The 12,086-nt window shown below is 43.8% G+C and overlaps 1 long non-coding RNA gene across 1 annotated transcript; it reads left to right on the top strand.

Annotated features, from left to right (window-relative positions):
- Nucleotides 1-1,765: 1,765 nt before the first annotated feature.
- Nucleotides 1,766-8,769, top strand: LOC148043092 (uncharacterized). Its single transcript, XR_015698267.1, has 3 exons — nucleotides 1,766-1,921; nucleotides 2,320-2,456; nucleotides 8,476-8,769. It is a non-coding gene; the product is annotated as an uncharacterized LOC148043092 (long non-coding RNA).
- Nucleotides 8,770-12,086: the final 3,317 nt, after the last annotated feature.

Consider the following 12,086-nt stretch of genomic DNA (forward strand, 5'->3'; position numbering starts at 1 on the left):
CTCAGAAAACACCAAGGACCCTTCATTTCAACCCTGAGCTACAAACATTCTCCTTTATTGGTACATGCCAATTTATCCAGATATATACTGACAGCTGAAAGAACAAATTTGACACAACAATGGAAAAGATGAATTTTACGGACAATACAAAATTGGGAGACCCAAAGGGGAGAAAATTGCAGCAATGGTTAAACTAGTATTCTGTAATAAAAATCTAGCCAAATTTAAGCACGAATTAGGCATCCTTATATACTACACCTCACACAGCCAAGGTAACTTTAGATATTTGGAATTTGGTTTGTAGGGGGGGAAAATGAGACAAAAGAATAACAGATGAAATCACTTAAAAACAGATATTTGAAGAGCCAGTTTGATCTCGTGGTAAAGACACCAGACTAGAAAGCAAAGGACCGTGAGTTCTAGTCCCTCCTTAGACATGAAAGCTGGCTGGGTGACTTTGGACCAGTCGCTCTCTGTCACCCCAACTCACTGCATGGAGTTGCTGTTGTGGAGTAAACAGGAGGAGGAGGAAGGAGTACTAGGTAAGATTGCCACTTTGGGTTATTTCTAAAAATAATAAAGATGGGATGTAAACAAATAAATAACAGATACCAGCCATAATCTTCAGTGTAGAGTACAAATATTTAAGTTGCGGTTAGTTGTGAAAACAAATGGAGAATACATTGCTAAAAAGTTTTTCCATAGTGCCTTATCAAGTAAAGGAAAAAATAAAGCATCATGGAAAAACTTTTTAGCAATGTATTCTCCATTTGTTTTCACAACTAACCACAACTTAAATATTTTTTTAATTGTTGTTTTAATTTTTATTTTGATGTAACATTCTTTAAAAATTGTTAAAAGCTTAATAAAAGAAAATAAATGCACTGCTATAAGGGAAAGGACCAAAAATTGATGTAAAATAACTAGGGGATAATCTGCCTAGGATTATACCTCATACTTATGCCTGTTTTGTAAAATAAATCACAGTTAGCATAGTATAGAAGCAATGCGTTATTGTTTGATTACCACAAGGGTTGCATTGGGGTTTTGTTGGCCAAACTCGATCAAATTATGCCCCAGTTTCCTGTGAGAGTCTACTCCAGATATATTGTGTGAAATCTGAGTCTAAGCTACTCCAGGTAGCAAGTAGAAAACTCTTGGAAGCAGAATTGGAAAAATGTTCTTCTACAAAACAGAAGCTGAATCAACTTCTTTCCCTGAATCATTCTGAAATGATTGCTTGTTTTTGAAAAGCGATTGACAATGTTTTCCAAATACTTTTTCCATGGTATTTTTTTTTATAAAAAGAGCTGCATCTTTCCCTATAATTAATCTTTGCATATCTTACCTAGAGTTGCCTATCTAGAAATTATCATTTAATCAAAGTACTTTACTGCTCACCATGGTAGACCTTCAAATGAACATCAGCAGCTGAATTTTAGTTATTGGGCTTCAGTTCCCACCTTACCCAATCATTGACCTGGTTGGTTGGGTTGATGGGATCATCATCATCATCATCATCCCGTATATTTATGGTGGACTTGGAGTGAAAGAATCTTCCAGGGATGGATTGTCCTCTGTGATCTAGAACACCTGGTACTCCATGAAGGTTTGTTTCACAACATCACAGTGGAAGCTGGTTTTCAGAGGTTCTCATGATGTACATTGCTTCCAAATTTTGCTTCCCCAATAAAAGCCGATGAAAAAAAAATTCTCTTGATGCGTGGATCGCGTGCGGTCAGCGGAGCAGGGAGTGCTGATTCCTTGTGACAGCTGCTGCTAAGGCAAGCAGTGGCAGGCTCATCATTGGGCAGGAAAGGAGGAGGGCAAAATGAAAAAAAAAACATCTCTTGCACACAGCCGACCAGTGTTATTGCTGGGAGATGATACGCAAGGACCAGGATCTTGAACCCCCTAAACGGTATGTGCATTTACATCCATTGTCTTAGCATCGGAGGAAGACATGAAGAGAGAGAAGATAGCAGGTTGGAGAATGCTGAAGTTGGTTGAAAACGCATGGGAACCAGGGAACGTGTTCTATCAGAGAAAGTGATGGCGGCATTTCACATACCATACATTTCAGGGAGTTGCCTTGTTGTAGACAAGGATGAGTCTGAGATGCTCATTAAATTAATGAGTAACTCAAACAACAACCCCATGCAATTAGCGCCACGTCTTTTGCCAGAAGAACTTTGGGGTCACAAGAACAGTGGTCTACAGTCAAGTCCTGCAGACCGTTTCGCTGCCAGATATCAAAGGAAGTTCACTGCGGTTCCCTTCCTCCTGTTGTATCCTAAGCTTTTCCCTTTCCTTCTACAGCTTGATTCTCGCCACAAGAAGAGAGTTAAAACCCAGAAGAAGAGAGTTAGGAAGGGGAGTTCTCTCCCTCTCTCTTTTCTTCTGCTATGATCTTCCGCCTCCGACGTCTGACCCCAGGATACTTCCAACTGTTGCAGGTAAGCAGAATTTCCTCCTGTGTTAGAGACCAGAGTGACAGAAGGACAGACAGGCAGATAGGAATGATCTTGCTGGAAAGTCCTGAATAATGTGTTCAGTATCAGAAGCTGCAGATCAAAGGGATCTTAGTAATCCAGGAAAAGACAACAAAGAGAAAAAAAGTAGCAGGTTTCCCTCTTTTTCTTGCGTTCAGGCTGTGAGGGCAAGACCCTAAGGTAGCCCTAAACATTCATGAAGAAGAAGAAAGCCTTCAAACGTATGGAAAGATCAAGGTTTGCAGCAGGGCATACTGATTAAGTCCTCACTTAGGAAGAAACTATCTTCAAGGATGGCTATGGGGAGAGATGGGGAAGAAAGCAATTATGATTTAGTAGTGAAGGAAGGTTAACATCTGAAAGTGGAATGAAAATCTTATGAAAAGAGGGCCACGTTGGAATCCCTGGAACTCAAAACGGGGACTTCTCTGCACTGCAATATTTTGTTATGGACTCTGCCAATATGTGTTGTTTTATGGGAAAAAATCACTTTGCTATTAGATAGAATTCTCTATTTACCAGTAAATCAAATCTGAGTCCAGTTTGAAGATAAGCAGAGCAGAGGTTCAGACACAACTCTCCAGACATATCAGCGTCTGGGTGAGGATTGAACAGGGATACAAGCTGCCTCGTTCGTGTCTTTTGACTAGGAAGTATAACATGTTTCGTTTCAGTTACTGTATTTCAGTCATTTCTGCATGGGCCTGTCTGGGTGTCCTCTTTCGAGATGATGCCTACAAAGGTGTGGTTTTAAAAAAGTCAAATGATGGCCACAACTATGAGATCAAAGTTCATTGTGTCTTTTATAGGAATCATCACACTGTGGTGGCTGACTGACATCTTGATTTTGTGGGCTATACCCTGCCAATATCCCTCAAAGTTGAGGTGGTCAATTTATGATACTCTTGTTATTTATTTGTGACGGGATACTCTTCTGTTGTGTTGGATTACATCCAGGTCTGGAATGGCCAAGAAGCACACACATATATTGGTAGTACTTAACTTATGATAGAATGGAATTCTTTATTGGCCAAGTATGATTGGACACACAAGGAATTTGTCTTTGGTGCAGATGCTGTCAGTGTACATAAGGAGAAAAAAATACATTCATCAAGAATAAAAAGATACAACACTAAGTGAGTCAAGGTTACTAATATGCTATCAAATTGTACTAGTAAACACATAAAACAATATAAATTGAAAGATACAAACGACATGGTTATAGTCATAAGTGGGAAGAGATAAATACTAGGAAGGAAAAGAATAATAATAGTAATACAGTCTTAGTAAATTATTTGAAAGTGTTTTGGGAATTATTTGTTTAGTAGAGGGATGGCGTTCGGGGAAAAACTGTCCTTGTGTCTAGTTGTTCTGGTGTGCAATGCCCTATAGTGTAATTTTGAGGGCAGAAGTTGAAACAATTTATGTCCAGGATGTGAGGGGTCTGTAGATATTTTCACAGCCCTCTTTTTGACTCGTGCAGTGTACAGGTCCTCAATGGAAGGCAGATGGTTTGCTTAATGACTATTTAAAGTTACCACAGATCTCCACCAGGGAGTTTATTACTCAGTTCTGAAGTCTGTTCCTCTCCACCGGAGGTCACATGACAGCATTTTGGGTGTTTGGTAACTGGCACACATTTACAGCTGTTTGCAGCAGCCTATGCTCAGGAGATGACATTTTATGTTTTTACCATAAACTAGCATTTACTTCTGGTTTTCAGCAAAACTAGCCCATAGCAAACAATTGATTTGTTTAACCACAAGTTATGTTTGCTTAATGACTGCCACAGAAAAGGCCATGAAATTGGGTTGGTCACATGCAGGGGTGGGTTCCTGCCAGTTCTAACCTCTTCTATAGAAGAGGTTCCACAAATCTACAGTGCCATTTAGAACTGGTTCCAGCTCCCTCCCCCCCCCGCCCATATCATCAAGATGAAGAGCAAGAGGAGGAATTCTGGGAGTTGAAGTCCACAAGTCTTAAAGCTGTCAAGTTTGAACACCCCTGGGTTTTTTCCTAAAGGGTTAGTGGTGCAAGGGTCTTGTAACTTTACAGCTTTAAGACTTGCACACTTCAATGCCAGAGTTTCTGAGCCAACGTTTTGGTTGCTAAGCAAGAGTGTTGTTAAGTGAGTTTCCCCACATTTTACAAGTTGGCCATGCCCACCCAGTCACATGGCTGGCCAGCCACTCCCACAAAGCAGGCCACACCTACAGAAGAGGTTCTAAAAAATGTTGAAACCCACCACTGGTCACATGCATGATCACATTGATGACTGTCACCTGTTATGACCATTATAGTTGTAAATCAAGGGCTACCTGCCTTTTGTCCTTTCCATTCCATTGATTTGTTTTGCACAATTCACCTTAACAAGTGGATTTGGGCGGCCTTCAAAATTTAGACATTTAGACATTTTTTTTAGACATTTAGACATTTATTACGATTTATAGGCCGCCCTTCTCCCTGAGGGGACTCAGGGCGGCTTACAATCACGGGAGGGGGGTGCAATAATACAAAACAAACAGTGAGTAAACAAGATAAATTATAAAACACCAACTTGCATTCAACAGTCAAGCAACACTCGGGCGGGTAATTTAAAAAACTTATCCCCAGGCCTGCTGGGAGAGCCAGGTCTTAAGGGCTGTGCGGAAGGTCTGGATGGTGGTGAGGGTACGAATCTCAACGGGGAGATCGTTCCACAGGGTCAGAGCTGCAACAGAAAAGGCTCTCCTCCGTGTAGTCGCCAGTCGGCATTGACTGGCGGATGGAATCCGGAGGAGGCCCAATCTGTGCGATCTTATCGGTCGAAGGGAGGTAATCGGCAGAAGGCGGTCTCTCAAGTACCCAGATCCACTACCATGGAGTGCTTTAAAGGTGGTCATCAATACCCTGAAGCGCACCCGGAGATCGACAGGTAGCCAGTGCAGCTCGCGGAGGATAGGTGTAATGTGGGCGAACCGCGGTGCGCCCACTATCACTCGCGCGGCTGCATTCTGGACTAACTGTGGTCGCCGGATGCACTTCAAGGGCAACCCCATGTAGAGCCCATTGCAGTATTCCAGCCTAGAGATCACAAGGGCTCGAGTGACTGTTGTGAGAGCCTCCCGGTCCAGGTAGGGCCGTAACTGGCGGACCAGGCGAACCTGGGCAAATGCCCCCCTGGTCACAGCCGACAACTGATGGTTAAAAGTCAGCTGTGGATCCAGGAGGACTCCTAGATTACGGACCCTATCTGAGGGGTATAAAATTTGACCCCCCAGCCTGAGTGTTGGAATGTCAGCCAAATTGTTGGGAGGGAAACACAACAGCCACTCGGTCTTGTCCGGGTTGAGTACCAGTTTGTTAGCGCTCATCCAGTCCTTAACGGCCTCAAGGCCCCGGTTCATCACGTCCACCGCTTCATTGAGTTGGCACGGGGCGGACAGATACAATTGTGTATCGTCCGCATATTGATGGTATTTAATCCCGTGCCTCCGGATGATCTCGCCCAGCGGTTTCATGTAAATGTTAAATAGTAAGGGGGATAAGACTGAACCCTGCGGCACCCCATATGTTAGGGGCCTCAGGGACGATCTCTGCCCCCCGACCAACACCGACTGCGACCTGTCCGAGAGGTAGGAGGAGAACCACTGCAAAACAGTGCCTCCCACCCCCACCTCCCGCAGTCTTCGCAGAAGGATACCATGGTCGATGGTATCGAAAGCCGCTGAGAGGTCAAGGAGAACCAGGATGGATGCATGGCCTCCATCTCTGGCCCTCCAGAGATCATCGGTCAATGCGACCAAAGCGGTTTCAGTGCTGTAACCGGGTCTGAAGCCGGACTGGAAGGGGTCAAGGTAGCTAGCTTCCTCCAAGGCCCGTTGAAGCTGGAAGGCCACCACCTTCTCAACAACCTTCCCAATAAAGGGGAGGTTGGAGACAGGACAATAGTTGTTTAAAATGGCTGGATCCAAGGATGGTTTCTTCAGGGAAACCTGAAAATTAAAGTAAAAACAGTTGCAACAATACAAAAATTAAAACACATGGCAGTCAAGAAAATATCCCATAAACCAGAGGTGGTATTCAACCAGTTCTGACTGGTTCTGGCAAACCGGTAGCGGAAATTTTGAGTACTTTGGAGAACCAGCAAATACCATTTCTGGTTGGCCCCTCCCCGAGACTATTCGCTGCCTCCTGCATCCCAGCTGATCGGCTGGGTCTTCTTTTGTTGCCCTGCACAGGAGAATGGAGCTGGAAAGCAGGTTAGTGGGGGAGTGAATGGGGATATTGCAGTATCCCCTGCCATGCCCACAAAGTCACACTCATCAAGCCATGCCACGCCCGCCAAACCACACCCACAGAACTGGTAGTAAAAACAATTTGAATCCCACCACTGCCATAAACGATAATATAAGCAAGAAGTGGATCCCTGCACACGCTTGGATCCAGTTCTTTTGGACCTTCTGAAAGGCTACCAGAGACGGGGCCATCCAGATTGCTAGAGGGAGAATGTTCCATAAAGGTATGTCATGGGAGAAAAGCTATGGGCATCCTGCTAATCCTTGCAGAAGGGAGTCCATGGACAATGCAAACCCGAATGGGTTTTCTTCTGAGCAGGTTCCCCGGAGTACAGTAAAACCTCTTTCCCTACTAGGGAGGAGGCAAAACTCGCTTGTTTGCATTTTAATGCAAAGGTTCTAAAATCATAATTGCTAAAGCTTTAGGCAAAAGGCAATTATTCCAATTATTATTATTATTATTGGTGTAATGGTTTAAGGCACCAGGTTAGAACCTGGGAGACCATGAGTTCTACTCCTGCCTTAGGCACAAAGCCAGTTGCATCACCTTGAGCCAGTTCCTTAGACCTCAGAAGGCAGCAATGGTCTTGGCAATGGTCATCATCATCAAAAAGGCAATGGTCATCAAAAAAGCACAACAAAGAATGTTATTTCTGCACCAACTCAGGAAGCTCAAACTGCCCAAGGAACTGCTGATACGGTTCTAGAGAGGAATTATTGAGTCTGTCATCTGCACCTCCACCAGGTTTGGCTCTGCAACTCAACAAGACAAACACAGACTTCAGAGGATAATTAAAACTGCAGAAAAATCAATTGCTACCATTCTGCCTTCCACTGAGAACCTGTATACTGCATGAGTCAAAAGGAGGGCTGCAAAAATATCTATAGACCCCTCACATCCTGGACATAAATTGTTTCAACTCCCACCCTCAAAATGACGCTAAAGAGCACTACATACCAGAAGAACTAGACACAAGGGCAGTTTTCCCCGAATGCCATCATTCTGCTGAACAACTAATTCCCACAACACTGTCAAATAATTTACTGAGATTGTATTAATATTCTTCTTCGTCTTCCTAGTATCTATCTCTTCCCACTTATGACTATAACCATGTGGCTTGTATCTTTCAATTTGTATTGTTTTATTAGTTTACTAGTATGAATTGATAGCTTATTAGTAACCTATGATTATCACTAAGTGTTGTATCTGATGATTCTTGATTAATATATTTTTATTCTCCTTATGTACACTGAGAACATATGCATCAAAGGCAAATTTCTTGTGTGTCCAATCACACTTGGCCAATAAAGAATTCTATTCTATTCTTCTTTATGTACACTGAGAGCATTTGCACCAAAGACAAATTCCTTGTGTGTCCAATCACACTTGGCCAATAAAGAATTCTATTCTATTCTATTCTATTCTATTCTATTCTATTCTATTCTATTCTATTCTATTTCTGAAAATTACAATAACTAGTTCAAGCATTCATCAGAAGCTAACATGGACTCAAAGGTATATGCATACACTCATACAAACACATGTACACCATGACAGCTTCTGGAAGAGTATACCTATCATGTGCTTTCTCAAAATCCAAAAGGTATTTTGGGTCACCAGGTAGGTTCAGCCCCTCCCCCCCCAAGGGTTGCATCCCTCCATTTAAAAGGTTTAAAGTACTTTCCCTTAATGTATTTTCCAACAGATGCAGCTGGCCAGTACGTCTGAATCAGAGCCTGAAGACCGGCTGGTGAATCACTTGGCCCTGATCTTAGCCATTATGGGGTTGAGCCTTTCCTACTACAGCGCCCGGCAGCTGTCTGAAGAGATCAAGCCTCCTCCAGAACCTTTAGGGCCAGCTACCAAACAGGAGTGACCCAGACCAAAGAAGATGGCAGAAGCTCTGGTACTGTATTCAACCTGTGGACTTATGAACATATTTCTGGTGGTGTTTGAATGCAGCCTTTAGTAGCGCAATTACAAGGTGAATTGCCTTTGATGTTCTTCTCCTATCATGGAAGGGTAGTTCTCGAAACTCTTTTCATCTGTGCTTGCTTTGCTTTTCTGGATTCTCACCCAAAAGGATAGATGGGCCCCAATCAGAGGTGGGTTCCTACCAGTTTGCACCAGTTCGGTAGAACCAGTTCGTCAAATCTACCGAACCGGTTAGAAGAGGCTCCACCAGTGGACCCGGAAAGCAGGCCACACCTACAGAAGAGGTTCCAAAAATATTTGAAACCCACCACTGGCCCCAATGTTTTCAAACCTACATTATTTCCCTTTAGTGGGGTCCGCACCTACAACAGGGGTCTCCAGACTTGGCAACTTTTAAGGCTTGTGGACTTCAACTCCCAGAATTCCTCAGCCACAAGTCTTAAAGTTGCCAAGGTTGGAGACCCCTCATCTACAAGGTGGCAGGGTTTCATACAACTATCTTAGCTGAAGATCTGGTTGATTCACAAGTCTCTCCTTGGATCTCAGCCTTTCTTGGTTCATAAAGAGCCTTTTCTATGGCTGTATCACCTTTCAGGTAATCTAGGGAACTTAAAAAAAGAAGAAGAACCCAGGATGAAGGCAATAGAGTTGAATAGTTTGGGGAAACCCAGTGATTGTCTTAGCATGTTGTAAGATATGAACAGTGGAATTGTTGTACAGTAATCTGGAGTTTGGATTTAGCATCTTGTATGAGTCTCATAAAGAGAAGAAGGGCCTTCCGGTTATGGAAGGTTAACATACCATAGAAATAATCTGATGCTGATATAGAAAAGATAAATGGATGCAAACTGATGTAAAGAGTGGATCTCTGTCCTGCATTGGAACTGGCAGCCCAAAACCCTTATGAGGCTCTTGTCAGGACACTCCATGACTTTTAGAGAAGGATAACTTTGCTTTACTTTACTCGCGGTGGCTCAGTGGCTGACACTGAGATGGTTAATCAGAAAGGTCGGCAGTTTGGCAGTTTCGCAGTTCAGCAGTTGGAATCTCTGGCACTGCGTAATGGAGTGAGCTCCCGCTACTTGTCCCAGCTTCTGCCAACCTAGCAGTTCAAAAGCACGTTAAAAATGCAAGTAGAAAAATAGGAACCACCTTTGGTGGGTAGGTAACAGCATTCCGTGCGCCTTCGGCGTTTAGTCATGCCGGCCACATGACGTCTTTGGACAGCGCTGGCTCTTCGGATTAGATACGGAGATGAGCACCGCCCCCTAAAGACGGTGATGATTAGCACGCAAGTGCGAGCGGCACCTTTACCTTAACCTTAGTTCAAGGAAGGAGCATTTTCCCAGGTAGAGCCTGGGCAACTCATTCCTGGAAAGCTATACAGTAAAGTCATTGGAAAGGCATGGCTAAATTTGGAGCGATTTGTTTTGTATTTCTGAAGGCTGGAAATCAGGATATCTTTCGGGAGTGTCTGTGTGTGTCAAAACATCGATATGGGGATTGAGCAGTCTAAGCCTTACCCATTTTTTACAGGCATTGAAGGTGCAAAATTCATTTTTAAAAAGGGGTCAGGGCTTTGATCAGAGTGTCATAGTCATCACCTGACCTTGGACTCTACGGGTGGAAATCGGAAGCCCTTAAGAAGCAAACCACTTTCCCATTTGCCCTCATAATGAATTCCCAGCTCAAATTCCCCATTACTCCAGATCACAGGGACATCTTATACAGCACAGGTGTCAAAGTCGCTGCATCATGTTGCTGTCATGAGATGTATCACAATGTTTTTTCCCCTTCAAGGACCTGGGGTGAGCTTGGCCTCTGCCTGACGCATTGGCCTGCGTGCTGCCAGTTTGGCACCATTGTTACAGGCACAATATACTGACAGTTTCATTAACATCTTTCTAAGCAGTGACTTAGACCAGTGTTTTTCAACCTTTTTTGTGCAAAGGCACACTTTTTTCATGAAAAAAATCACGAGGCACACCACCATTAGAAAATGTTAAAAAAAATTAACTCTGTGCCTATATTGACTATATATAAAGTAATTCTCCCACGGCACACCTTACACTATGTCACGGCACACTAGTGTGCCACGGCACAGTGGTTGAAAAACACTGACTTAGACACACACACACACTGGATCATTTTGCTGCTTTACTGTATTAGTCTTCTGTGGGTGGATTGGGAACGGCCTCTCCACCCAGTGAATGGCAGCATGGCCAAAAGTATGCTTCTTGGTTTCTCTTGAGATTGTTTGGAGGTGGCTTCACTTGTGATCTCTTGCCCCCAGGTGTTGTGGTCCACCAGTGGCCAGCGGAGCTGGCAGCATTTTCAGACAGTGAGGAGGTTGGGGAGGAACATGGGCCAGTCCTGGAGTCTGGGGAAGGCTCTGATGAGGGCTCTGTGTCGGAGGCAGAGATAAAGCCAGGGCTATATGCCAGTTATCAGCTGCCTTCAGAGTCAGACATCAGTGAGGCAGATGAGCAGCTGGAGCCTGTTTCCAGTGTGCGCATGTGCAGAGTTGCCAGACGAGGGGAACAGCTAAAGAACAGGGGTTGACTGTAAGGGAGTAAGGCCACAGGTGGACGATGAATGGCCCCTCCCAGAGTAAATAAAAGAGGAGCGAAAGGGGAGTGGAGTTTGCAGGAGACAATTAGTTCACTTAATTGTTTCGTGATTCTCCGAGACTCCTTGCCGAGTTTTGCCAATACCAACCTGTCAGCTCTCCAAGCCAGATAAGGTTTGAGATTGTGAATCCTCCCTTGAAAGATTTTGCTGGATGTTGTAAATTAATAAAAGGGGTTTTTTTTTGGTCAGGACAAGCAGTTTGCTTCATGCTCTTGGGAAGCCTCGGTCAGAACACCAGGTCCATTTTTCTTCATTTTCTAGCCAAGATGCGTGGCTAACTTAAAAGGCAAAAGGTCATGAAACATTATCCAATGTGCACTGAGGAGGGAGAGGGAAAAAGATGGACAATTAGAAAATAAAAACAGATCAACCCTGGGTTCCGCGGTACAGATGGAAACGGAGAACTCCAAGGAAAAATCTCTTTGTGGCGTTCTAAAGAAACGGGTGTCCAACGGGGTCATTTCCTTCCTTCTAATCTACGACGATGGGAAAATTTTGGGGAGAAGGGAAAGAGGGTTAGAACGGCAGAGCAAGTGATTGTGTAATGTCCCTGTGCCTTTAGGCAGAAAAGCTGCTTTATGGGAAACTGCAGCTTGCCAGCATTACATAAGAGAATATGTGTCCAGACATCTGTGACCCAAATAACATTAAACCGGTGATTAGAATGGAGGCTGGGGATTCAGAACATTCTTTTTTCGATTAGAATAATGCATCAACAGAGCAAGGCGGGAGGGGGAATGAATGAACAGA

The sequence above is a fragment of the Thamnophis sirtalis genome, unplaced genomic scaffold (assembly GCF_051295495.1).
Source record: "Thamnophis sirtalis isolate CommonGarterSnake01/CBP01778 unplaced genomic scaffold, rThaSir2_p1.2 scaffold_13, whole genome shotgun sequence".
In the NCBI taxonomy this organism is placed as follows: Eukaryota; Metazoa; Chordata; class Lepidosauria; order Squamata; family Natricidae; genus Thamnophis; species Thamnophis sirtalis.